Genomic DNA, 25,239 nt, shown 5'->3' with positions numbered 1-25,239 from the left:
ATAATCTTAATTAAATCTGTTAAAGGGCTTTGGGGCAAAAAGGGCTTTAATAACCTTAAACTTCTTATGAAAAGAGATGTCTGGTGAATTCCTCAGGGGGTGCAATCCATAGGACCTGTAATATTGGTCAACAGCACTGTTGATTTAACATTTATTTTTTTAAAAAAGATACACCTAAGTGTTGGACAGTTTCCAGAGTAACTTGTGTTCTGTTCCTCTCTCTTTTTGCATGGATCTCTGACATGACTTATAATTCAAAGACCTTAACAAAACACTACGTGCCTCTGTCAAAACCACAGTATTTGAACTTGTTTGTCTCCTGCCTGCCCTGAGATCATATTTGTCATTCAATTCAGGGTACATGAAGTAATAGTGGGGTCCATTAGCAAACCAAAACTATGGGTTCCTATGTGTGGGAAGAAAGAGTTTTCATACCAACCTGTCTTACAGTTACTTTTTAAAACTATTTACAGCTGCTCTTGAGTTTCTGGGAGTGTGGGACTCTGTGGCTCCATTGAACCCTTTGCTCTGACTGACAATTTTCCAGTTATGTTGACTTTTTTTTTCAATTATGCTCTCCCTAAGCTTGGCATTAAGCCTTATCTGAATCAGATTTAATGTGAAATTAAGTGAAGGAGAAGGTACAAGTGTTTGACTTCACCACTTCAAATATATTTCTAAAACCCAGAGAAAAGCACTTCTAGGAACCTCTGATGTTCTCTTCTCCACAGACCCAGGGTTTTTTCAGTTCAGGGGTGCTTGTGGAGCTCTGAAGTGAGCGCAGCTGTGAGAGACTGGAGGTGCTCAAGGGCTGTGCCCAATTACCTCATTCTGTGCTCTGCAAGTCTCAAGGTGAGAGGGAAGTTATTACTGCTGCACTGTGATCCAGAGAGATGCGTGATCAGTGGGGCTTTCTTTACACTGCCTGTTGTCTATGTTGAACAGAAGAACAGAATTTGGGTGCAGGACCCAAATTCTTGTATTGTCTTAGAGCTCAGCAAAGCTCACGCTGCTTCAAGGGCCGAGCAGCTGCACGGAAAGGCTGGCAGCTGTGGCAGTAAATGTCTCTCTGGCCTGACTCCTGGTTTTGTTTCTCCAGCAGAAGTTGATGAGCATTTTAAAGCCAGAGATCTTGCATTTGTGTTTGTGCTGAGTTTGAGGAAGTCTGTATTTTGTGAATCAGGATTTGACAAGCTGTCACATGGAATGATCAGAAGAGAGTGCTCCTCTGTTTGATTTTGGTGTCATTAGTGGGCCTCTTGCTTTGTTGACATTAACGCCTCAATCACCCAAATTGATATTTTAATAATCAGTTGTACTTGTGGCTAAGCAGTCTGGGAACTGATCTGCTTTGAAAAGACTTGAAAGGAATATCTCTTTAGCTTGAGAGGAACAGGACATAGCAGAGATATTCATGATGTTTTTAAGGTAGAATGGCAGCACTGCTGCTGCACATGGAAACAGTAAAATCGTTCAGAGAGGGGTTTATGAAATAATGTTTTGTTGTCTTTTTTTCCCTTTCTTTAAAGAACTCCAAGATCAGTGGATTGTGTTTTAATTTCAAATCTTTTCAGTCTTGTTTAGGAATGGTGGTGTTGTGCTAATGGAATAAATTCACTTTATTGAGAACATTTGTTTTGTAGTTGGATGAGGCTTTGTTTTGTAGTTGAATCAGGCTTAGTAATTTAATATCTATTTTAAAACATTTATTACATAAGTATATTCATCTGTTATATAGATATTTACATATCTACATAAATGTAATTCTTGGATTAGATTTTTTTTAATGCCACTGCCATCTGTAATAATACTTTTATAAAAAGCATATTCCTTATGATTGGGTTGTAAGGACCCAATTTATAATATCTCTCTTCATTTCTTGACCAATTTTGTATTCCCATAGTTGCTAATTACTGTTTACTGCAGGAAAATATAATAATTTTCATCTAGGTATGCTTTTTTATTATAAATAAATCTCAAAGGTAACATTATTATATTCTTAGCAAATGCAAACGGTTAATGCAGAGTTCAGGTTGCCTAGCAGCTGGAGAGGGCCACTTTGTCCAGATCCAGATGGAAGCAGGGTGAATGAATAAAAGTGATTTCAGTTTTAGGTAAGAGCAAGGTGAGATTTCTTTTTCTGCCTTCTGTGCGTTTGTGTGTCTATTGCTGGTGACGAATAATGGTGGTGAAAATGACAGCAGAACTCCTGAGCACCGTGGCATCGAGAGGAGCTGCTGAGGGGCAGCCTCTGGCCCTGGTGCTGGCCCAGTCTGGGTTCAGTACATGCACAGTCACATAAATTAACTGATAGAAGGTCATTGGCAGGGCTCAGCCCCAAACAACCCAATACATACTTTGTGTGAGGAATTTGATTATATTTCCATTATATTTTTGTGCAGCACCTTACACAAAGGACTCTCAACATTGATGTGATTAATAATAAACATAACTAAATACAGGGTTTGGCAGCTGATGTTACAGTTTAAACTGCTTTCAACCCCCTTTGTAAAAAGCAGCAGAGATTAAATTTAACTTCAGGTTAAAAGGCAGGCAGTGATGCTCAGAGGCAGCATATTTAGACTGCAGTAAGATTTTTAAGGAGCTGTTTATCAGAATTAAACTGCTAGGATGAAGGTTTTTCCTTCTCATTAACAAAAATGTCTCTGTGGCTTAGCTGCTGAAACCTGTTGGGGTGTGAGATTAGCTTTAGTGGATGTCTGAAGCACGTGTTACAGCTCTCAGGCACAGCTGGGGAGAGGGCACAAAGCAACATTGCTCTGGGCTTTTTGGATCTTTAAAAACAGAAATATGACAACCACTAATTATACTGAGTGGCAGTTACCACTACAGAACAGAAAAGTGTAAACCAAAATAACCCCCCTGCTGTGTAGCTGTCCAGAAGGCAAATACACAATGTTTTTAACAGCTTTTTGTATCAGGCATTGCCTGGATGACAGGATCATCTTGTGCAGCTTGCCTCTTAGGGAAGGGATTCAAAGCAGTAACACTGGCAACTGAGTTCTTTTTCCTTTCTTTTTTTTTTTTTTTTTTTCAGTTACAGGAGGTAAAATTAGAACTCCATCATATTTGATTGTAAATTTTAATGTTAATTGCACACTTAACCAAAAGCTAATTATGCATTTCAGATGAGAGAGTCATCTATTCCCAAGGCATCCTATTCCTGTCAAGGTTTTGCTAAGTTCCTTGCAAGCACTGACTGCAGGCTTGAATGCTTGCACAAAACTTCTTTCTAAAAAAAGAGATAATAAGGTTCAGTAATTAAATGTATAGATGTGATAGTGATGGGTGTCTCTAAAGCACTAATGGGCCGGATTCTGCTTTTCTAGACTCACAGTTTTTGTGAAATCCTCTGATTTGCTGTTTAGATGGAGAACTAAAATGGAGAAACTCATGATAGTGAGAAGATCAGGTTGATCCTTGTAAGGGAGTCAAGGATTACATTTTATTTGCAGCATTAAGGATTTACTGGGTCCCAGGAATGAAAATCATTGTGGGTGAGTGGATGTAAAGCACTACTTCTCATGCTAAAATACAATGCAGAATATTTGACTGGAGAAGAGATGCAATAACAGTGTCTGTAATTCAATTCCAAGGTCTTGGTTATATCTCAAGTAATAATACTTCTGCTTTGAGAAGAACTTGGTGCTCATGCCTCTCTGAATGGTTTCAAGATTAGAGTTGCAAGGGTGATACAAAGGAGAGAAATAAAAACTTGACAAATAAGACCCTTGACAAATAAGACAACGTGACTGATGGGTCAGTTACCCAATTCACTATTGAATTTATTGAACAGCCTAAGCTTGCTCAGCGGGGCATTGCTGTGTTTGCAGTCAAACAGTTGACATGGAGGGTTTATTTCTGTTTATAGTTAATCACCTCAATCTCATTGTTATCTCATTATAACTCTGCATTACAGTGAAGGCCAAATTCAACTTCAGTCTAAGCTCTGATACCACTGCAGTTATCCCTGCTGACAATACTGGATTTGTTCTCACTGCAGGTGTAGTATCTCTCTTTGTGCTCCATCTTTGCAGAGTTACTGTGCTCTTGGAAGCCTTGTTTTGTACATTTCAGTAAAATGAAACATGTTCAGAGGTACCAGGCTGTGTACAGGCTGTCGTGTGTGTTTGTTGATAAGGAGCTGTTGGTAGTTCAAAGGTTTGGGCCTTTCCTAGAGAAAATGGACTAATGCTGACTGTTTGTTGACTAGAGGAAAAGCTGTACATGGGAAATTTCAAGGGAAATTATTTACTTGATGAGGTGAGGAAGTTAAGCTTTGAGAGGACAAATGAATTGCCAGCCTCCTGACATTTTGCATTTAATGCTTTTTTACCAGAAATTCAGAATAGATATTTTGAAGTAATTTTATATATGGTCTGAGACTCATGTGCCTTGAAACCCTTTCCTGTTGTCCTTGTCTCATCAGAATCACCCTTATTATGATTTTTTCACAATTTTATCTTCTGCATAATGACTGGGTATATTCTATATTTAAATACGCTGGGTGCACTGTGATCAGTTATGAGATAACACAGTGGGTGGGATTTATGAGTTCTCAGTGTTTGTCTCAAGTGAGCATGTACTTCAATTGTGTCACATTTGGTCAGATGAGAAAATATAACTACTGTGCTTACTCACATTTATAACTTTCATGCTTTGTGTTGTCTACAGCAGTGCCATGTTTATGCAACACTTGAGTAACTGAATGGCTGACTTTAGAACTCAAAAAAGGGAATCCAAACCCCAAAAAATGTTTTTCAGCTGTGAGAAATTGTACCCTATAGCACAGTTACATGACCAAACGTACATGACCAGTTGTACCCTATAGCACAGCTACACAGACCAAATGTAAAAAACCAAGGATTTTAGCAGCGTGAACTTTGTAATTTATTTTCTGTTGTCCAGCTGTTCAACATCATCCTGATTCATTAAACAGCATGAACTGAGCTCCCAGAGATAAGCACTCATTTTCTGTATTCTGTTGCATTGGAGGCATTGGACTCTGCAGACAGAAGGAAACATTCATGAGAAGCACCATAAACTGGACAAAAAGCAGCACATTCCTGCAGTGTGGAGAACTGGGAGGCCTATGGTTTGCTGGTTAGGTTCTCCCATCTGCAGAGCAATGTGATGTTTACCAGGTGACACTAATCTCAACCCAGATTTCTGGTGAGCTGTTCTGGCTGCCCAGCAAATACTAATGAGAGTGACAAAGTAGGAAACATAAATCGTGTTTGGGGTAAGATGTATCTTCCAATAGCAGCTTAGCACCTTGCATTTTATGGCCAGGGATCGCTCCACTGCAGCCCAAAAGTGTACCCTAAACATCCCAGTGTATCCTCCTGTGCTTCTGCCACAGTCTGGGTTTGCAGCATTGCTGAGATGTTCCTCCATCAAAATGGAGCTGCCAGTCCCGAGTGTCCTGCTCGGCTCACACCTGGCATCCTGTGCTTCTGTTGTGCACTTGCATCTTGTTTGAAAATTCCTCTAGTATTGCCAGTTCTGCTTTGCATCCATTTCTGTGCTAATCAGATACTCGCTGCTTCACTACTAATTTGTGTTAGAAACTGAAACAGGAGGTGGCAGGAGTGTTTGAAACTTGAGGGGAGCAGGTGTAAGTGCAGCAGATAAACACTGTGTTATGAGCTGCTGTGCTTCATTAACTGAAGTACCTTCATGTGATATATGACTGAAGTGATTGAACTTTGTGTATTACTCAAAGAAGGCTCGATGGTGGTATTTTCTCAGCCAGATTCTGGCTGGTTTGTCGCTCTGACAAACTGCTCCAGACATCTGCAGCAGTGCTAGAGGGTAGAGTCATGGCGAGAGAGCAGTGGGTGTGGGTCCGTGTGTGCACAGATGCTCCTGCTGCTACCAGGTTTTACTGTCCCTCTGCTTTCCTTGCAGCCAGAGCAATAAAACAGAACATACAGGGGACCTGTGCACAGATGTTTACAAGGCAGAACACTCACCCTGCTGCTGTTTTTGCTTTTGCCTGTGCTTATTCAAAGGTTCACCTGCTGCTTCCCCTCGGTGGGTCCCTGGGTCGGCACTGCAGCCCTGGCAGTTGTGAAGTTGCTGCGTGTTCCAGTGCCATGGTAACTGTATCCTGCTCTGCTGGCTGCCAGCGGGCACCAAGCCTGCCCAGTTGTGGAAAGAAGCAAGTGCTCCAAGTGCCAAATTGTGGTAGACTGGCGTGAGTCAGCTTTGTTAAGTCCAGGTGAAGTCCTGTACCAAGGACTGCAAGTCTTATTTTTCGGAGGGAAGAAAGAGAAATAACTCCCATCAAATGTGTTTTGTATTTTTTTTTAACTGTAAAAGGCTAAAAAATGTGTTTTCATTGGAATTACCACCAAGTGCTAAATTGCTTTCTTGCTCTGCAGTTTAACCTCATGCTGGACACATTTCTGCAAGGCTGGGCTACTTTTCCCATTGTTTCCTCTTTGTGTTGTGCACTGTGGCTTGCTCTTGGAGAGGTTAGAGAGCACCTTTGTAAGCACTTTTGCACTAACTGCAAGGTGAGTTGCAGAGTACTGTCATAACAACATTTGAAATGATGGAGTTGTGCCTAAGAGTGAGCAAGTAGAGCTGGGGAAAAGTGAGGAATTCTTGTTTGCTTTTTACAGAAGAAATACTCTGACTGTGATAAAGCACACAGGTGCATCACTTAATTACATGGAAAAACAACACTGAAAATTTACAGCAAGCAAGGGTAATTAAGGAATGCATTTTTCCAGTCTTTCATGTACAAGATGGAATGTTGGACCATAATAACTTATCTGCCTCTGTTACCCTCTCCTGGCCCTCACTGGGTTGTAGAACCACCAGCACTGTGAGGGCTGGTACTGTGAGAGCAGAGTAGTGAGAACTGAGGTGAAGTTTTCTGAAAGAAGGAAGGTTGGGCTCAGTGCAGCATGATGGGGCTTGCAGCAAGCCTGGCTTAGCTAAAGCACAGCTTCAGCTGACTCTGCTGTGCCCTCTCCACCTCTGGAGTCCTGCCTCTGGCAGGTGGGGGCCTGTGCAGACAACTCCACTGTGCAGTGCTGATGTGTCCTAAAGGGAGCAAGAGAGCGCAGTGAAAACTGGGGCAAAGCTTGTGTAGAACTGAAGCAGGACCATGACAAGAAAAACCCCAGTGCCTGTAATGAATGCATTAATTACAGTGGAAAACAGCACCAAAGAGCAGTGTTATAAATGCTGGCTTGCAAGCAGCAAGGAGTGGCCCTGAGCAGCAATCCCAGGAGGGCTGGAGAGGTGGAATTGTTGCAGAAGTCAGTCTTTGTGAGCTCCAGGTGGATTCTAGCCCTCCTGGGCATGGTTGGTGTCCGGGCTTCCTGAGATGTGAAGGGGGTTTGCATTTGGCAGTGCTCTTCAGCCTGTTTTGATACACCCTTCCTCACCAAACCCCCTCCCTAGGTTGTTTTCCTAAGTGTGAGAGTGAAGCAAAAAAGGGACTTGAATGGTTTGGCTGATTACAGGAACTCAGAGCTTCAGGTGAGCAGTATTTCTGTACTGATGCTCATTCTGACTGCTGTGGTATAATTATGCAGCTTCTGCAAATTCATGCCTGTTTAAGGTGCCTTATCCCAGCTAAAATGATCTTTTTTAGAAGAATGCCCTTCATCTTGAAAACAGCATGCAGGAAGAGTCACTACTGCAAAGATATTAAAGGAGGTATATCTGTGAGAACTGCTTGGTCCCTCTTGAATTTTTGGGGAATTGGAAGTGTAAGATTAGTAATTTTCTTCCACTTGCACCGATTAATGATTTTAGGGAAAACTCTTGCAAGTGAAGAATCTGCATAAAGTCCTCCTCTGTGATATACTTTCTACTGTTCTGAGTTGCACATGCCACAGTAGCATGTTCAAAGATGTAGCCATCATTCTGAGGTCTTGGAAATGTTTGAAATTACTTCAGCTTTTCTGCTAAAATTCTGATCTAAATATGTATAGGAGCTACTTAGTGTTCAAGAGACTGCAAGAAATCTAAAGAGAACAAATTCAGTAAAAATACACCATTGTCATGGCAAAACTATGATTTAGTAATCTTTCACCTAAATCTGGAAGTGGTCTTGGTCTACAGGATATTTACTGCTTTAACATGAAATTTCACCTGAGTGAGAGGAACTTGCTGAATGTGGCTGAAAGTTGGACACAGCAGCACTTTTGCATCAGTGCAGCATCAGCTCAAAGTGATTTATCAGTTCTCCCATCTGCAGCAGGGGCTGTGGGAATCCTCTCTTGCCCACCTGGCTGGGAGACCAGGAAGCAGTTGTGTGTCAAAACCTGATGTTGCTAAGTGATGGCAAAGTAGCCACCTGCCTTAGCATTTACAAACCCCAGTGCTCAAACAGAAGGAAATGAATAACTTTATTTTCCATTAACTACATGCAAGGTGTTTATTCACCCTGGTCCTGAAAGTGTCAAACATGTGCATCCCTTTTACTCCAGCGGGAATCTTCAGAGTTTTCAAATCCCTGGAATGACAGCTGTTTATTCTGCCTGAGAATGCATCCTCCAAGTAATGATGTATTACCCTATAGCAGTCAGTTTGATGATTAAAAAAATACAGACTTTAAAAAAAAAACCCACAAACTAACCAAAAACCCCATACAAAACCAGTTTGCTTTTTATCACCTGATACAAAGGCAGAGAAGAGGTGTATTTGTTTAGTTGGTTATAATGTCAGAATCCATGTAATAGTCCTCTTTATCTTTTCTCTCCCTTTTGTTTTTTTAAGCTATAACCTATGTGGCTAAGAAAATTGTAGCACTGATTCCTTTTCTTACTATATTTTTGTGAAAGAAGCTGAGAAGAAATACAGATTATCAGATTTGCGAACTACTCAGGGACTGTTATCAAGAAATAGGAGAAGTAGGAGATCTTTCACTTCTTGTCTACTTATTTTACAGATATTAAAAAAAAATTTATAAAGGCTTAATTGCCCTCATGCCACGGGTGAGTCTGCTGCCTTCTGCTAAAATCTGTCTTTTCAATAAAGTACTTGTTCAAAATAATCTCTCAAAGGGAGATGCTGAGGGACTTTTGCAGCCGTGACTCATTGGGTCTTCATTTTTTAAATGAAAAGATTCCCAAGACATATTAATTTTAAGATCTCACCTATTAAATTCTTGATTAATAACAGTAAGAGTATTAGTTTGACAGTATGTCAAGGCTTGAGGGATTCATATAATCAGTGTTCTCTCTAAAGAACAGGAGGGATAGTTTATTTTTTTACTGAGAAAGACCTGACAAAGACATAGGTTTGGAACTAGAACCCCTCACCGGAGAGAATGGGAGCTTTCCAGTAGTTGTCTCCCTGTGAGGTACAGTCAGGAATCCAGCTCCCCAAATGAATTGGTCTTCCCTTCATCCAGGGCATGTGGAGCACCTGTGTGTGTGCAGAGGAAGGGTCAGGGGTTTTCAGGAATGAAATCTGTACTGACATCAGTGATTACTTCCTACTCCTAAAAAATGAGCTCTTCCTGAGTTTTACAGTTCTGCCCAACACAGGTGGCCCTTTGGATCTGAATTGGAGCAGTTTCTAGCAGGGTTTTCTAACCCCAGAGAAGCTCTCTTCCAGAGTCAGGAGTGTCCTGTATAAAGAAGTGTCCTCTCTTGGGAGTCCTGGTGCCTTGGTTCTCAGCTTTGGCAGTCCCAAAGTGTCACTCAGCTCCCACAGGTAGCTGCAAAATCCTGTAAGTTTAGCTTTGCTCTTACGATTGAGCTCTTCATTCACTCTGAGTAATGAATGGAACAGAAAATTGTGTTTCTTTGTTTTATTGAGTAATGAAAGGGAAAATTGTACTTCCTTTACTAAACAACCATTGCCAAAAATAGCAATTGCAAAAATACCTGACTATATTTTATCTGTCTCTTCTTCCTTACTATTATTTTACTACACTAAATGCAATCTTTTTTTCCCCCCTTTGGATTTCTTTCTGTCTTTGTGCCCTGAAGCTGCAAACAGCAAATTTTGTGAGTCATATAAATGTTCTGAGACATCAAATTAAGTAGAAACTGGAGAATGAGTTCTCAAAAGGTTGTGAATGCTGCTGACGTCAATCTCAGATAGAAATAAGAAAGAAGATATGGCTGGCAGATCCTGTGAGCAGGACTGTAAGCACACTTATGCTAATTCTGTTGTTGGAAGAGAAATTGTGTTTTTATAAATGAAGGCAACAGTCCCAACTGAAGACTTACCAGGCATTCATCTTAGTAACTAGATGATCTTGAGCTTTCATACTTTATGCCGAAATTTGCCTTCAGCAGATTCAAATGAAATTGCTTGGAAGTGACTAAAATGAATGGCAGCATGCTTTCTGCTTTTTCAGCTTGTAATATAATTCAGTTTTCCAGCTCTACTTCTGCAGAATTCCTCCTTCAAAGTGACACTGCAAAGTATGGGGTTTTCTAATGAACAGAAGGCTGTGATGAACCTATTTAGAGATTTTTCTTGATTGTCTCTGGCAGAGAACAAAATTTTGAAAGTAGCAAGGAGTCATGAAAGTCAATATGTCTTATGAATTATTTTGATAACATGAAACATTTATCTTTCAGAAAGCTGTTAGCAATACTGTTTTTGAAGTTAAATGCATGCAGATTGCATATCCATATTGATTTGATGGTGCCATTGAAAGTTCCTATAGGTGCAGTGAGAAGAGTGCAATAAATGACTAAAGGAAAGGGATGCTTATTTTCTGGAAACTACAGGCAAGTTATTTGTTCTTAGCTTATCGGTGCAGAATGTTTTTATGTGTGTGCATATTTTGCCTTTAATGAGTGCAGCAGTTCAAAATTGACAGAGAACTGATGTACTTGTTGACTGCTTTATCCTATCTCTATTCAGATGGTTCACTGGAAGCCTGCATCCAATTGTTAATTATTAGTGCTGCAGTGATCACTCTGATCTTTTAGATGTGTTTTGACCAAAGGTATGTTTCCAGTGGCAAAATAGGAGCTAAAGATATTTAGCTCTTTTCCAAATCAAGCTGTCTTTTGGAGATGATCTAACAGCAGCAGATAAAATAGTGCCAGGTTCAGAGAGACCAAAGTGAATTGAAGTGAGCCCAGAGGTATTGAAGGAGCAAGGTAATGTGATTGCTGGTTAACTGGATCAGGGCAGCAGAGGAAATGCCTCCACCAGGTATCTGTACTGCTGTGCTCAGGTGCCTTCCTGATGCTGTGCAGAACTTTAGACAGATTTCTGTGGGGAGTCAGTTTTCAGACTGGTGGCACAGCAGGTATCTGGGTATGAAATATTGCAGTCAAGGCCAGTATGAAAATAAACACGAAATATCCCTTCAAGTTTAGAGATTAAATACAGGCTGGATTTACCTGCAGGTAGCCAGCAGGAGCTCAGCAGGAAAGTAATGAAGTGGGACTGTCTAGCTGGGTACTCGGTGCAAAATGTGCTTTTGCTTGATGCTGAGGAGAGTGCAGGGGAAGAAGTTCTGACTCTTGAAGAGTGTGCACACTGCTCTGTGAATAGGAATAACAAAGAATAGCAGCCCCAGGAGCTGGTGCTGCTGCCAGCTCAGGGAACACCAGAGTGAGCCTGTCTCAGGGCTCAGGCTTCAGTCACAGGCTCCTTCTGGAAGGGGGACTAAACCCCATCAATTTGCAGTCATATTTTTGCCATAACTCCTTGGTCACCACTGAAAAGAAGAAGCAGGCAGTGATGGCAAATAATGTGGCTGAAAATGTATCAGCCACTGTGATAGGAGAAAACATATCTGAGGTACATGCTGACGGTAGAATTCTAAGGCTTTTGACCAAAAATCATCAGAGGTCATCTGGAGCTCACAGTGTACAGTTTCATCAGTGAGGAAGGGACCTGTGAGGGATGAGGTCCTTTAAATTACACCTGTAGGGTTAAGAAAAAGTTTTAAATTGAGAGTCTGTGAGGGATAAAAAAGGGTCTGGGGAATTTGCCTGATTTTGCATGGAGGAGGAAGAGAGGTTTTAGTATTTCAGTTGTAGGAATATTTTGGTAATGCAGTGGTAGTCCGCCACAAGCTGATTTTTTGGAGATTGGCTTCTAAGGTAGGAAAGTATTTCCCCTGTTATGTTACTTACATAAAGTTTTACATAATTATACTTCTCTGCAATTTTGTATCTCTTGCAGCAACATCCATTTCTGATCGCTGTTTAGATCAGAAGCTTGTACTGTTCAGGACAGGATGCTGAAACACTTCAGCTGCTAATCTGAGCTGGCATGGTCTTCACCCCATGGTGGTTCCTCCACCCCATGGTGAATGAGCATAGAGACAGAGAAGCATTTCTATTTCCTGAAGCTTCCTGTTTCTGATTAACCAGCATAAAAATTAGTATCTGCTGAATTGATGCTTATCAGAATTCCTAAACAACTCTTCTGCCTCCAGCAGTGACACTCGATTATGTTTCTCACTCCTAAGCCTCTTAGAGGTTTAGCATTTATGAATCTCCTCTAATACTTTGCTTGACACATTTGGTTAGGCATATGACAGTGATCAGCTGAGAGAAAAACAAGTCATCTCATCAAGTACAAATTGAGGCTTCTAGTAAGGAGAGCGGAGAGGCAAGCTAAGGTTTCCTGCTGTTTGAAGTCAGAATAGAACAGGGCTGTTAAAATAACTGTAATGCATTTAGTATAAAAACAGGCTATGTGTCCACTTCCCAGGCAGCTTGAGAGAGTCCACCACAGCTGGTTTTGTGAGCAGTTTTAGGAGGCAGGCTGAGGACTGGGTGCACTGAAGAGAGGTGGTTCAGCTCTCACCTGGTGCCTCAGGAGGCCGAGCATGCTGAGGGTGTGTATCCTACACTTGATGTTGGTTCTGCAGCCAAACTGTGGGATAAAACCCAAACACAGGGCTCTGAAGGGCTGCCCACCCAGTGCCTCCTGGAGTGCAGAGCAGTGGTCTAGAGGGGAGGAGGCAGCCCTGGTGCTGACTGGGGTGGTGGCTCCTGCAGCCCCTTGGTGCTGGCTCTCTCCTGACCCTCCTGCACAGAGAAATGCAACAGTGGCTGCAAAGGGGCTGCTCAGCCAGCCTGGGTAACCTCTCAGCAGTGGCTTCATGATGAAGGCTCCTAAGCATTCCTGCAATACCAATGATGTTAAGAAGTAGTTGGTATTGTAAGCAGGTGCTTTCCAGCTCGGCATACCTTGACAATTTGACAGCAGCCAGATGTTTAACTAGGTGGAGTAAGCGAGGACTCAAAATGCCATCATATAAATCTTGCAAATGGTACCACAGCTGAGCCTCTGGGTATGCCTGGTGAATTGTGATTTCTCAGAGGTCCTGTTTGATCAGAGACTGAGCTCTTCCTTTAACCTGTGATTGGATCCCACAGAGACAGTGGGTATTGTGATGCATCACTAGTGGCTAATTTCAACAAGTCAGTTAATTGCTCCTTTGGAGCTACACGAGGCTGGTTGAAAATAGTTAAATGTTGATGTTTTAATGGAAATTGTCCTAATATTGCCGTGAAATGGAGCTGCAGAAAGAAGCTTCCTACAGCTGCACAGTCTTGCTTTGGTATACATTTCAGCCAGCATATGGTATGCATTTTAACTGAACACATGGAGAACTAATTTGATTTGAGTTGATTGATTTTGATTACTGGCATGAGGATATGCTAATGAGAAACAATCCGGCATGTCTAAAAGATTGTTTCAATTTCTAGCACAGCTGATACATGTTTGTATCATATGCATGAAAAGTAGGGGAGAAAATGTTGTCTATTTTGAAATTTTTCTCGGTGTTATTCTGTGGTGAACAGGAGGAGACACATTATTTTGATTGCAGCTTGACAACGCATTCTTCTGTCAGTGCAAATTAGGACTGATTGAATATATCTAGCTAGGACAGGTGTAGTTTTTGCATCAGGAAATGGGCAATACTGGTAGCTGTAAAAAACCTCAAGTCGTTTTTCAAGAAAACTTCTGCTGCAGATCAGGAGGTGAATCTAAAAAGTTTCAGAAGGAGTTTGTTGACTGGAGATGTGTGAGGTCTAGGAGACCAGCTCAGACCAATGTCTTTGAAATTGGTTTGTTAGTATTCAATTTACTGGAGCCTGTTCAGGTTCAGTTTAGATGTTTGTGTACATGTTGCTTAGGGAGAAAAATCGTAATATCATAGTGGAGGATTTTCAGAGAAAGTGGATTATTGGATGCAACATCTCAAACCTGAGGCTAAATACTTTTACTTGTGAGCCTTCAGTTATAGGTAGGAAGCCTTGCTGTTGTTTTGTGTGGGTATGAACCAGCTAAGGTATGAAGTGCTGCTCTTTGAAACGAAGCAGAACACCTTCCTTGGTGTATTTATTCCTGCACTCTCAAAAAGTCGTATCAGCTTATGTACATTGGGGTCCTGCAAATGCTGAACAAACATGCATCACTCTAAATGTACAACTTAAGACAGTGGAGCTGGTTGTTCTACTCTTATGAATATGGAGTGAAATAAAAATCTTTCCAAGTGGTCAGTAAGTGAAGCTGAGTCATAGCAAGTCAGTTGCTCTTCTTATGGGAGACTTAGAATCGTAGAGTTGGTTAGGTTGGAAAAGACCTCTAAGATGGAGTCCAACTGTTTACCCAGCACTGCCAAGCCCACCACTAACCCACTTCCCCAGGTGCCACATCCACTTGGCTTTTAAGTAGCGCCAGGGATGGTGACTCCACCACATCTGTAGACAGCCTGGTCCAGTACCTTATTACCCTTCAGTGAAGAAGTTTTTCCTAATACCCAATTTAAACCTCTGCTTGTGCAACTTGAAGCCATTTTCCCTTGTTCTGTCAGTTTTTACCAGGAAGCAGAGCCTGATCCCCACCTGGCTACAACCTCCTTTTAGGGAGTTGTGGAGAGTGACAAGTCTCCTCTTCTCTAGGCTGAACACCCCCAGCTCCCTCAACTGCTCCTCACTTGTGCTCCTTCCCCAGCTCCATTGCTGTTCTCCAGACACGACTGATATCTAAGCCCCAGAGAGATTTCCACCTAGTCAAAAATACCCACTTCATCAAGGAGGTATAAAATCTTATTTATATAAGAACATTAAATGATAATCCACCACATAGTAATTGATAGCAACTGATCTGAGTGACTTATGCAAATAATCACTATAGACACAGCTGCTGCAGGAGAGGAAAAAAGAGTGGGATGCTTTACAGCCATCTCTGCATGATGTTTCTCACACAGGACTTGAGTAATCACACTGCCTCTGTGCAGCTACCAAGGTGAGCCATATAAATAACATTTATTTAAGTTAACAGGAGCCTCCTGTATTAAACCTGAGTTGGAGGAGGGGAGCTCTGCTTCTTTTCTCCCTGCTCTAAGGTTCCACAGTGGGGTCCGACCTTCTGCGTAGGCGCAAACTACTGCTCAGGGAGAAGAAATTCACAGGTAAGATAAGCCCACAAATGTCAGAGCTGCAGTTGCTTTGTCCCAGCGCAGCTTCAAGGTGATCACAGTGCTTGTTGCACTGTTGGCAGTACAGCTGGCAGTACTGCCAGTGAGGCTGCTTTGGGACTCTGGATTTCTCTCACCTTTAGGCACTGTGATGTGTGAGAGGAGGAGATGGCACCCCTGAGAAGCAGAAAGTCCCACTGACATATGACATGTTGCTCTGTTGCTAAGTGTTCTCCTTGGGTACACAATGACACAACCTGGCTTTTCTGCTTTTGCTGTATGTTTTGCAGGAGTGGTTCATGGGATGTGAGCGCAGTTGCTAAGATCAGGAAGTGGTTTGCTGGTATTTAATGTGCTCCTGTCAAGCAGAAAGGTGGTATCGCCTCCTGGATGTAGCAGCTGACAGCCTTGATGTGTCTGTGAGGCAGTTTCCATAGGGTATTTGGAAGGTATAGCTTGTCAGTTAACACCTGTCTTCAGTCAGGTGGGTAAGCAGATGGGCAGTAAAGGCAAATGAACTATACTCTACATATGAACCTGTGAAACCTAATTCTTTGAGGCCAAAACAATCTGTATTTCAATGTAATACCTCCAATCTGTATTTCAGTATAAATGAATAGTACCTATAGTACCTCCAGGCTGGTGTTTCTTTTATTTTCTGTTTTCCTTTTTTTTTTTTTTTTTCTTTCTTTTTTTCTCTCATATATCAACTCTTTATTCCTTAAGAACACTAACTAGTCCTGGAATGGCTTTGTCGTACTGTGTCTGTAGTTTCCTGTCTCTCACGTGCCCCCAAAATTCAGCTCTTCTCTGCAAGGACAGTTGGGATGGAGGAAGATCCACAGCACTGGAAGTGGCCAGAAGTAATCCATGGAGGTGGGAAAGTGCTGATGTAATTGGGAGGAAAATCCTTGCTGGTCAAAGGTCAGTGAAGAGAGAAGTGTTCTCACAAAGACTCAGCAGAACTAAAGGCCTTGGCATGTGCCCTTGTCTCCTCTGCTTCAACACCCTGTGATGAGCTTTCTCTCCTTTTCTGAGCTGCCCCTCCAGCCCCGTCCATGTGGATTGACAGGAGCCTGCTCTGTGATTGGCAGGGTTTGTCACTGTTGGGCAAGTGAAGAAATGGAAGATCAGCTGCTAATCTCAGCTGAGCTCAGACAAACCCAAAAACCTCAACTCCTACAGCAGTGTACCTGGGAGCAAAATCTGGATCAGATGCTCTTTCTGAAGTTACATTGGAAAACTGTGCCCAGAAATTATTTCACTTTCAGATAGTAGGAACTATAATGAATTATGAATAACAAGCTGGTGACTCCTGTGAACAAAGAAATTCTAAGAAGTCCTGTGCTGGTTTATTGCAGCTTCCTACACACCAGGATGAATGAGTATGCAGCAGGGAAAGTACAGGTCTGTGTTAAACTATTCAATTTTGTGTTGAAAACACAAAGCTGGAAGGAACAATAGTATCCTGGTAACTTGTGATCCTAATCTTTCTTACAAGATTGTAAAACTGTTTACCCTGGCAGTATCAAGTTAACATAGCATATTCTTTCCGAATTTCTTGTTTTCCCTTTTACTACAACAATGTGTTTGCAAACTCTGTTATGTACTGCTATTTGAAACCTTGTGATCCCTTCAGCAGAACAAAGATGGTAATTAAAAGTATTTTTACTACTGTGCCTAGATGATTTTTTCCTTCAGTTATTCACTTTCTTTGTTTTAACAATCCTATTAGCACCTGAGAATTCTGACCTAAGCAGAGTCTAATTGGGACACAATGTGAAGCCTGTGATTGTGTTTCTCTTTTCATTAGAATATTTCATTAATTGTATTTTCATCAGTTCCTCCTGGAATCTGAGTATGTCTGCAAAATGGCTTTTCAGTAACCATGTGGATATAGAGGTGGTGACAACTCTGCTTTTCCAGAGTGTGGATATAGTTCTCAGTGCAGTCTGTGCACTAAAATCTGCATTACCATGCTATGGAATTGTCCAACATCCAGTTTATGTCACAACCTGACAAATGGAAAAGCTCCAAGAGGAGGATGCTGCTGCATGCTAGAAACGTCTGTCACACAGCATCAAATCCTGACCTGAGTGTCTTGCATGAATGAACCAAATGCATCTTTTGTCTTTGAATGTCTTAAGCTTTACCAGATTTTGTCATTATTTTGTGGCTGCTGAGTTTGGCGAAACCTCTGGAAGTGAGAGAAGAAACTACACAATGATGCAAAAACCCAAAAAACTAAAAAAACCCCAACCCACCAGCAGATGCAGAGGTCTATGATTACCAAAATAACTAATTGAGGTGTTTTCCCTCCCTTTTAAAAATTTGAATAGTGAAATGGGTACCAGTCCTAGACCTAGTGAGATCAGCAGCAGATCTTTGGTCTTACGGAGTGTAACAAGGATAATATCACTTTATCATCTGCAGATTCTGAGTACCTTGGGAATTGCAGATTTAGAGAGTCATTCAAGCTTGAAGGAGAGACTGCCTGAAGACCTGCTGATCTCTGTCACAGATGAACAGACATGTCCCCTGCCCAAGGAAGCTGCTTGTTTTGCCTTTTTTGAAAGGCAAGCCTTGTAACATCCTGGGATGATTGTTGTACTTAATGCACCCAAATACAGCTCATCTTTCCAACAGTTAATGATGAGCCAGCCTTCCCATCATCTTTTTTTGCTGTTCTTTTGGCTCATTTCAGCTTGTGCCTTGCTCCTCAACCATGACATGTTACAAGGTGTCTCCTTCCCTAAAGTGACAGATCCCATTCCTTCCAGAAAATTCTCAGTCTATTTCTAGTTTCATCCCTCTCATTTTCTTTCATGGGAACAGAGATTAACCTCGTTGTTTGGCAGGTCCTCCTTGAATACCTCTTGTTTTTCTTCTTTCCACACAAAAGTGCCACCTCTTCCCTTTCTGAAGAGCAGAGCATGGATGTGGCACTGAAGCAAGTGTGGATGTGAGGTGGTTGCTGCAGCTCGTGTCAATAAGCTGTTTTGAAAGAGGGGCCATGGGTGGAGGTTGGTTATGTTTACATCTAATTTCAGGAGATAGACTGCAGCTCTCCTGCTCACTAATTAAAAGGAGGTAAACATGTTGCCTGTTCTTATCTAAGAATTTTTATATAACATTTGCTGCCTGTTGATGTAACTGCCCTAATGAATGCAGGGTGCATTAGTGATGTGGAAGGACACTATGAGATTAGAACAGAGTGTTTATTCTTTATCATTTAATACTTATTGCCTGACTGTTTGACTCCAGGAAGAGTACATAACATGGATGAAACCTTGCTGCATATTTACTTTTGCCCTACTTAATGAGGATAACTAGAATCCAGGAAATTTTTAGTCACTAAGCATCAGGAAGACTGGCAGAAAGAACTGTTTAAAAGTTGCAAAGACTTCTTGTTGAGGGTTAGATTTTAGGATTCCCTTCTCTCAGCTAGAGGTGTTGGCAAGAGATGAGCTCTGATGTTATCACACAGTTCACTAAAAAGGCCTGGCTGAGGTTGAGAGTTATGGGAGCTCTCAGTTTGTCCTGGTAGAACAGGGATGAAATCTTCCACTTCCCCTCCAGGATCCATATGAAGAACTAGCAAAAGAACACATCTAAACAGTTTTGTGTATTATTGTGGCTTTCATAATTCTTCAATTGGCTCGGAAGATGTAAAGAAAAGCTGTGGTCAAGGGAAATTACTTCCACTGGGAAAAATAGATGGAGAAGGTAGATCTTAGTGCCATGTGAAGAGAAACTTGTTTTTTCCTTTCAGTTCTTTGTATTAATTTTATTAGTGCTTTAAATGGGGATACATTTTGTTCTCTGAACTCTGTTCTTCTGATGGTGGTGTTTGTGATATGAGCATAGCAATGAAACAGCAACAGCTCCCTGAAGGACCAGGGATCACTCTCTCTTGCAGAACGGGCAGATACTGTCACTGCCTGAATCTTGGGATAAAGCATCAGGGTAAGCTCCAGACAGCCAACACCAAAGCTTCCCCTGCTGCTCTGAAGCCTCCAAAATTGTGTTGAGTTATAATTCTGTGATGTCAGAATAAGGTAAAGTAGCAGCTGGCAGAAAGTGCAATTAATTCCATTGTAGTTTCATAATGTTTTGAAGCAGTTATGCTGTTGTTGAAGTCCTGTCATGTGAGCAAAATGTCTTTTGCTCACTGGAAGATCTAATTCTGCTCACTTACGCTTTGCTCCAAAGTTTGCTTTTGTACTTTCAGTCCAGAGAAGTGATTTGGGCAGGGGTGGGACAAAACCAAGTCCTAAGAGCCCTTTTTTAATCACTGTCACAGTAAATAACGTGTGTTGCTCCACGCATCAACTTGTTGCACCTTCTCCAGTCACATCACTCAGCTGCACATGAAAGCAGAGCACAGTCTGCCCAGAGGTTACTGCTTGCTAGGGAGGCTGCTTTCATTTGATAAATATTTCAGTGTGTGTTTTTCCCAGTGTAACACTACTAATTCATTCCTAAGCTGGGAAGTGTTTCCAGAAGTGGGAGGTAATGGAGTGTAGATCAGCTCCCTTTGCTGAACTGAGCCAGGGGTACAGAGAGTCTGATTTCAATTTTCTGCTGGCAGAGGGCCTGGGTGATTTAGGAAGCAGCATAATGCATGAACTTGTGCTTGTATTTTGCCTGATACTATGATTGCCTCAATTACAGATTGGTTGATAGACCTTTGCTTGCTTGGGGTAATGCTGTGCAGTTTCCCTGTTTTATGAAGCTATATTAATACAAAATTGCTAGAATATAATGAAGACTGATGCCCCCGTATTTTTGTTGATCTGTAAAGCATTGTACACATTTAGTGTTCTTTACAAATATGATCTCATGCTGTCTCTGTTGCTTATAGGCTTTTTACTAGCTTTAAATAAGACAGTTTGGAGTTGTCATTAACAGCTTTTATACAGACTCCTTTCCTTGGGCTGAAGTTTGTGTTATGAGAAACAGATCACATGGAATAACCTGTCTCGGGTTCCTCTTATCTAGACATTTAGTCTCATTTGAGAGAAATCAGGACCCCTGCATATGCAGACACGACTTTACAATTCTTCAGAACTGATTTTATATTAATTCCCAAATTTGGGCTGAACTGAGTGGTCCTATAAAGTAAAAGCATCAGGCTGTGCTTGGGAGCCTGACCAAAGCACCACTGGTGTGCATGGCTGGGGACAGGTGAACCTGGAGGCATGGAGCAGCATATTGCATTTTTATAATGCCAACACCACGTTTTCTTCAGCTGGGAAATCCGCTGTTGTTTTCCTCTGTCTTTCTGCAGAGGTGAACATGAAGATGTGCTTTCCATCAGGGAGGTTTGAGCCACTCAGGCCCTTGATGTGCCCACTGGCCAAAGGCAGTTTGGGGCTTAGCAAGAGCAGGGAGGTGGTGATTAATAGGTCAGTGAAAAGAAAACAGTAAAAACAGCAAAACATCACACGTGTGTCGAGGAGTATTTGCTCATGGCTGTCTTTCCAAATGGAAAAGAGAAAGGAGCATCGCCACAAGGGTGGGTGAACTTAAAACAGTGCTCAAAAGAACCTCACACCTAGAAATGCATGAGCTGTAACCACTCCTGCCCCGAGGTGCTTCCTGGGCTGCCTTGGGAGCCACCTGCAGCTGCTGCACAATAACATTTCTCTTTTAACATCTTATCTGTGCGGTTACAATAGAAAGCATCACTGTAAATGATAGAAGATTATTTTCTTTGTCTTGTGCTATTGCTAAGCATCATCACAGGTGTACTGTTGTGGCTGACAAAGCACTTCAATTCTAAGCTTCTATTTTAAGATGCTTAGGACTACTCCAAAATAGCTGTTCTTTGGCTGAAAGTCTTCCTTTATATTCTTAGCAGAGATGTGGGTTTACTTGGAGAGTTTCAAATTTCATTTGATTTTGTTTTTTACATTTCTTGTGAATTTAAACATGTCACCAATGTATCAAATCTATTTATTACATTGCTTTTCAAATTGTGTGCACATTTCTGTCAAACAAAAACACATGAGAGAGATGAATCTTACATTTTCTAAATGCTAGAATTAACAAAAACATATCTTAAAGTTCACTGAAGTAAGATATGCATTTCTATATTTTCCTTTTTATTTACCTTCTGGTTTATATGGTTCAGGTTGCTCTTGGGTTTTGTTGTCTTTTAAGCTTTCATTCAACCTTCTTGAGTGCTAGAACCTTCTTTATATTTTTGTTTAACGCTCACCTGAATACAGCATTGGGACTTTTTTCTTAATCTGGGAGGTAATAATTGAAAAATTGCTTGGTCTACTCTAAATTTCCACCAAATCATGAAAAATTACACATTAGGATTTTAAAGACCTTAGAAGAATATTATATTTTCTTTTTATTGGCTTGTTGTTGTTAATATAAATTAAGCTTGATTATTTTATTTTTGTCTTGCTGCTGCCCTTCAAATTAAAGCAGACATTCTTGACTCATGGTTATAATTCAATTTGGTATTTTAATCTCAAAAATATCATGGACAGCTTCCCAGAATTTCTGAGCACTTTATCTTAGAATTGACCCTCTTGACACAATATCTCTGGGGTGTTCTTGTGAAGTATGAGGCTCGGATTTAGCCTTAATCCACTCCTAAATAAGATAAAATCCTCCCTGGATAAGAAGAACCACCCCTCGGAGGGATGCTCCTAGCAGAGTACCAACTTTTTCCTTTTTTTGTTTTTTTACAGTTCGGGCTTGCAACAGGTCTTTGAGCACAAAGTCATTGATTTCCCTAAACACCGAAATAATTGCTTTGTAAGTGAGTTAAGGAAGGTGCTGCCCGGGGCCGGGCACAGCCGCGGGTACCGCGGTGGCTCCGCAGAGCCGCTGCCGCGCCGGTTTCCATGGCATTGGATCGGCCGGGAGCGGCTCCGTTCGCTCCGCCTGGGGCTCCCTCGGCTGCTCTCCGTGCTGGGATTCGCTCCGTTCGCCTGCCTGCTGGGGAGGGGGAGAGAGCCCCACGGTGCTCGTTCCCTTCTCCGGTGTTTGTTCCTTCCGAGATCAGAGCACCGGGCGACGGAATCCAGGCAGATTTGTGCGGCACGTCGCTCCGCTTCCTCCTCGCAGGCTGTGCGCTTGTTCTTGTGGCAGCCGATTCACGGCGCGCTGAGATCTCCCTTTGTGCTGCTGGGTTAGCAGGGGGCTGTGCCCACCCGCCTGCCCTGGCCTGGAGAACATCAGTCCCTTGCCCTGCAGGACCAGTTAGGATGTCCAACCTGGCTCCTCCTCGGGAGTGAGTGCTGCTTCTGAAGTGCTCCAGCTGTGATTAATTTAGCAGCTTCTCAACAGCAGCTAATTAATAATGCTTATGGTGGCTAACACATCTGTGTGCTGTACAGCTGTTTTTACAGGGGCTGGTTAACAGAATTAAGGGATATACGTGGGAAAACTAGAAAGATCTAGCAAAACTGGCAGCATATTCCATAATAATAACACATCCACTGCCCAAAATGCAATTTACTCGGGGATCTCAACCTCTTAGATGTTTTTGTTTTTAATCATATCAGTGATGGTTTTATCACTTGCCCACAGTGGATGGGCTTTCAAACGCATCACATGCCTCTTGAACTTTGTTTGCTGTTTATTTGGAGCTAAAGAAATGGAATTTGAAGTAGACATGTGGTGTGGATGCTACAGATTTTTATCACTGCCATTTCTTTATTTTTCTATCAAGGTAGCTGGATCAGAAAGAATCAACAGTGTGAGACTGATCTTCATGTTAGTTCTAAGTAATCAAAAATATGACTTTTAAATTCTACGAGATTTAAAAAATGTGCCCAATGAACTTAATCTTTGTGTATATCTCTTTATGTGATTTCACTTTTGCAGCCACTGTCTTTTAAATACTTTAACAGAAAAACTCAGCCTACAAAACGATGAGAAGAGCAGATAAGGTTCATAGGCAAGCCAGTCCTGTTCCAGTCCTCCTTACCCTCTGACAGATCAGGAAGGGCAACTGATGCTAATCTTCACTACAATCTCAAGGCACCTGGGAAAATGGAAATAACATCTTTAACATCTTACCAGGCCATGAGCAGTAGTGTCAATCACAGTACCTCGGCCTGATTCCAGTGTGGGAATCATTCTGCTGAGCAAATGTACCCTGTTGCATTTTCAGTGATTCACTTTTTGTCTTATATGTTGTGGAGTTGCTGAGAAAAGTTAAAAGAGCAGAGGCTTTCCTACTGCCAGAAATATTTAAATGGTGGATTAGGTCAATCTACAGTAGTTTTTCCTGCTTGTCCATAAGCTTATTTTACAAAAGTACTTTGAAAAGTAAGTGCAGTGCCTCACCTGAAGAGATACTTAGCCACTGAGTCACAGGGAACAATTTCAAAAGCCTTTGTGTTGGGCCTTGATGACTGGTGAGCTCTTGAAGACTCTGTGTGCACTAAAAGTCTCTTTCTAAAAAATTTCCTCCTCTCCATTGCGAGCAGTTAGTGTGGGAATGTTAGAGAGAACAGGGTGGTAGAACTTGCTGTACAGGGTAAGTACAATAGGATAGGAAAAGGGAAATTCCTGCAACTGGTAAGTACTGAAATTATACAAGACTGCTGGTTTTACTGCTTCTAAAGAGTAGAAGTGAAGATAGACATAGTGAAGAAATGTTTAAAAAGCACTCAGCAAAAGTAGAGCATTTTATCAAAAAAGGCAGGGGTTTTGTGTCGGGTCTTTTTCACATCAGAAATGTTTTCCTGCATATTGCTGAAATGAAATGTCTCTCAAGGCAGCTGAATGAGTCTGAGTAGGTTCCAGTGCTCTTGGGCAATGTGAGCACTCAATAACAAGAGAGGAAAAAAAAAAGCCTAATATGATCTGTTGAACTGGAGCATTTTGATGAGAGCTGAGTTCTGAAGGAACCAGGTGTTATTTTGCTCCTGGCAGCAATTGAATCTTCACAGGTTTTTCATGACATCACATCTCTTCCATGTCTTAACCAGTGACTCATCCTGCTTGCCTGTTTGTTCCCATTTCTGTCTGCCAGCAGGAAATGCTAAGCTTAATGCTAACATTCTCTTATTAATGACACATTAAGTCTAGTCTGCCCAAGGTCCCTCTCTCTTGTGGTATGTGGTGGGTGGGTTGTTTTTTCCCCTTTCCCAAGGTGACTTTTGTTTATCTGATTCTTGGTGGCTTCCACTCCAAAATCTACTTTTGCAAAGGAGATGTGTGTGTTTGTGTGTGAATGTAACATCCCCCTATAACCACAGGGCTGGGAAGTGGATTATCCTGTTTTTGGTTGACCAAACCCCAAACAAGGTGCAAAATGCCATAGTGTAAGTGTTATAATGTGACATTTAACAGCAGGGAAGAGGAAGTCTTTCCTTCACTAGGTCTGATAAAGATTGTGGTGGGTGCTGGTGATTGGGGAGGACATAGCCTCTGTTCTGACTCTGAGCAGCCTAAGGAAGGATCATGCCGAGTACATGCAGCTTGTTGATGTTGCCAATAGCTGGACAATAAACAACTCTCATTCTTGCATATTATTCTTCTTTAAAAAAAAAAACCCAAAAAAACATGGAAATCACACTATGATCCTTTTAAAAAATTGAAATGTTTATTTCCTTAGAGACTATTTGTCACATACACTGCTAGAAAAGTCATGGTGCTAACGGGATTAAATTCAGTACAGATTAGATGTTTCAGTGACATTTTATTTGGAACAAAGAATTTGTGGCTGGAAATCTCCACTAGAAGAAGGATGGTTCGGAATCAGGGATTGTGGGTTTTCAGACCTGCAGCAAAGAGCATCTGTCATTATTTAAAAACTCAAATATGTTTTCTGTGTTAGTACCTTGTAGTTTCTGCTG

The 25,239-nt window shown here is 41.6% G+C and overlaps 1 protein-coding gene across 2 annotated transcripts in view; it reads left to right on the top strand.

The window, feature by feature from the left end:
• RAB3B (RAB3B, member RAS oncogene family) overlaps window positions 1-25,239 on the top strand; it is a 49,609-nt gene that overhangs the window by 11,278 nt on the left and 13,092 nt on the right. The window lies entirely within an intron of this gene.

Source organism: Pyrgilauda ruficollis, unplaced genomic scaffold (assembly GCF_017590135.1).
Source record: "Pyrgilauda ruficollis isolate IOZ18807 unplaced genomic scaffold, ASM1759013v1 scaffold6, whole genome shotgun sequence".
NCBI classification, from domain to species: domain Eukaryota; kingdom Metazoa; phylum Chordata; class Aves; order Passeriformes; family Passeridae; genus Pyrgilauda; species Pyrgilauda ruficollis.
The sequence above is the reverse complement of the archived record's forward strand: the minus strand, read 5'-3'. Positions and strand labels throughout refer to the sequence as shown.